Raw genomic sequence first — 3,293 nt, 5'->3', positions numbered from 1 at the left:
TCCGCAACCACCCGAACCGCCGTCCACCGGAGCAAAGCTCGCCGTCGATGTGGTACTTGCCGGCGACCACCACCACCACCAATCGACGCGGAAGGGTGCCCTGAGCACGGAGGTACCCTCCGATCCCCTTGCCTCGCCGTGGATCGCCGCCGGCGACCACCGCGGCTCTCGGGCACCGGCGAGATCTGCCGTCCCGTTCATATTTTCAAACCTGACAAGCGGGACCCGCTATCAGCCTCTCTGTCCTTCCTAAACGAAGCGTTTTCTGAAAACATCTTCTGCCAAATACGCTTTCCCTTTGGGATGGCGTAGTTTCTGCCGAAACGTTTTCTGTTTTTATAAGCTAGCCCCTGGAAACTTTCTGTTTCATTACAGATGAGTCCCTGGGCTAAAACCTTTATAACTTTTAAGCAGAAAAGTATTTTTGATTGATTCCTTTTCTGTTCTCTTTAAAATTTTGTCTAGTTTTTTATCATATTTATTTGAAAAATATTTGGTATACTTTTTGTGCACCTCTTGGTATTTACGATAGAGCATATATTTTCTTTATACCGTAGATACCGAAGGAGGTGACGGAGCCGCAAACTTCACCGAGCTAGGCTCCGACTACTCTGAACCAGGCAAGCATGTTTGAACTTTTGATATGATGAGTGTCTTGGCATGTTTTGCATTTAGTTTGTTTCATGGCATGTTGATAAGCATATCGATGAACGTTATTTTATGCGATAATGAGGTAAGTGAGTTCGATGATCCAATAGTGGATGGATGTGAGTATGAATGGCCATGTGTTGGCATAAGGATGGGTAAGATGGCAGTGTTGTAGCATGCCAGACTTATGCCAGACTACGTGACTTCAATGTCAGCTCATATCATTCCAGTTCCTTTCATTCCGCCTTCCCTGTACTACCACATGTTTTCCGCAAGGAATATGGTTTAGTAAGTTGTAAACCGCTTTCCTGGTACACACCAAAAGGAGAGGCCGAGATGATGGTTCCATGGCCCTGGATTAAAGCCAGTCATCCGGTCAGGGGGCATGGGTGTTTCCGGTTGGGACCGAGAGGCGGGCACCCCTTAGAGCGCGCGTATATAAATTTGATCCCATGCTATTCAAGATTGTGATCTCCCCGTCTCAAAAGTTTTTCTTGGACGATGTCTAGGGTGATTCCTAGCATCGAGAGGTAGGATGGGTGTGTACTGGTTAGCTGTGTTTTCTTCCGAAATACCGTAAACGGAACTAGTCCTTCGTGACTACGGAAATCCGTTGGCTGTGGGAATAATTTTGTACAAACTCTGCAGAGTCATATATTCCTCCAAATCATCTATTCCCTGTCCCAGACCGATATTATCTTATCCTAATCAAATGTCAGTTTTGATGGCAGAGACTCCGGTGATTCGCTCGAATGCTAACTCCGGTTAAATGATATTCCTGTGGATGGACTAACCCATTTATTCTTATGAATTAAAAGTTTATTATGATTATTATTTACCTGTCCATAAAAGCCCTTTCTGTGATGTCGCCCTGACGTCCGACTGTGGCATTTCTTTTCAAGCCCCTTCTGTGATGTCGCCCCGACGTCCGACTGTGGCATTTCTTTTCAAGCCCCTTCTGTGATGTCGCCCCGACGTCCGACTGTGGCATTTCTTTTCAAGCCCTTTCTGTGATGTCGCCCCGACATCCGACTGTGGCATTTCTTTTAAAGCCCTTTCTGTGATGTCGCCCCGACGTCCGACTGTGGCATTTCTTTTAAAGCCCTTTTTGTGATGTCGCCCCGACATCCGTTTGTGGTATTTCTTTTTAAGCCCTTTATGTGGTGTCGCTAAGATGCCCGACTGTGGCATCATTTCCTTATAATTATTTGTTCACCTTTCGAGGCGTCGCTTCAGACACCCGATCGGTAGTTATTTATGTTCTGTTGGGATTTCAGGCGGACTACCGCCGTTTCCCTTTTACTTACCTTGTCATGCTAATTTTTGAATGTACATTGATGAATTTATTCGTGACGCATCCATGCATGCATTTGTTATATCTTACGTCCGAACTGTCTCGCGAGTACTTTCAAAGTACTCACTGGCTAGTTGATTTGGCCAGATGCTGACGAAGGCGATCTCATGGATGAAGAGTTTGATAGCGAGTCCGACACTTAGAGGAGTCCCAGTCAGTCTCGTGCGACCCTGGATTTGGTCACTGTTTTATATCCGCTTCCGCTACCAAATAAATTCATCGAGCCTCACCTCGACGCTCGATGAGATGATAGACTTAGAGTCTTGTGTTTCTCTCCCCGCTGTGTTTTTCCACCACCGCCCTATCCTTGAGTCAGTAGTATGTCTCCACACCACTGTGTCATGTCCGCCATTATGTATAATTATTGGCGTGCTTGTAATAATTTGGTTGAGCAACCGCAGTTCGACCCTGTAATATATTTTATGCTACTGGCTTATTGTATCAAGAAATTGTCTACCAGTGAGGAGGATTTCTCTCATACTGGACTCAAAAGATTGGTTTCTCAATAAATATTTTTATTGGAAAACCGGTCGTGACAGGGGCCCAAGAGACAGGGGGCGCGCCCAGTAGGGGTGGGCGTGCCCCCACCCTCCTGGCCAGGGTGTGGGCCCCCTCTGGTATTTTCTTCGCTCAATAATTCTTATTAATTCCAAAACTGACTTCCATGGAGTTTCAGGATTTTTGGAGTTGTGCAGAATAGGTTTCCAATATTTTCTCCTTTTCCAGCAAGAATTCGAGCTCTTCATGGTAAACCTTGTAAAATAAGAGAGAATAGCCAATAGTATTGAGACATAATGTGTAATAACAGCCCATAATGCAATAAATATTGATATAAAAGCATGATGCAAAATGGACGTATCACTCTCCACGACAAGGAGGGAGTAGTTCACCCTCGGGGCTGAGGGTATGTACCAGTAGCTATGTGTTTGATCTCTCTCTCTCTCTCTCTCTCTCTCTCTCTCTCTCTCGTGTTATTGAGGTGATACGATCTTGATGTATCGCGAGCTTTGCTATTATAGTTGCATCTTATGATGTTTCTCCCCCTCTACTCTCTTGTGATGAATTGAGTTTTCCCCTTGAAGTTGTCTTGTCGGATTGAGTCTTTAAGGATTTGAGAATACTTGATGTATGTCTTGTCGTGCATATGCGGTGATAATGGGATATTCATGTGATCTACTTGATGTATATTTTGGTGATCAACTTGTGGGTTCAATGAACTTAGGCATAGGGGTTGGCACACGTTTTCGTCTTGACTCTCCGGTAGAAACTTTGGGGCACTCTTGAAGTTCTA

The sequence above is a fragment of the Triticum dicoccoides genome, chromosome 2B, assembly GCF_002162155.2.
Source record: "Triticum dicoccoides isolate Atlit2015 ecotype Zavitan chromosome 2B, WEW_v2.0, whole genome shotgun sequence".
In the NCBI taxonomy this organism is placed as follows: domain Eukaryota; kingdom Viridiplantae; phylum Streptophyta; class Magnoliopsida; order Poales; family Poaceae; genus Triticum; species Triticum dicoccoides.
This window is presented reverse-complemented; position numbering follows the sequence as displayed.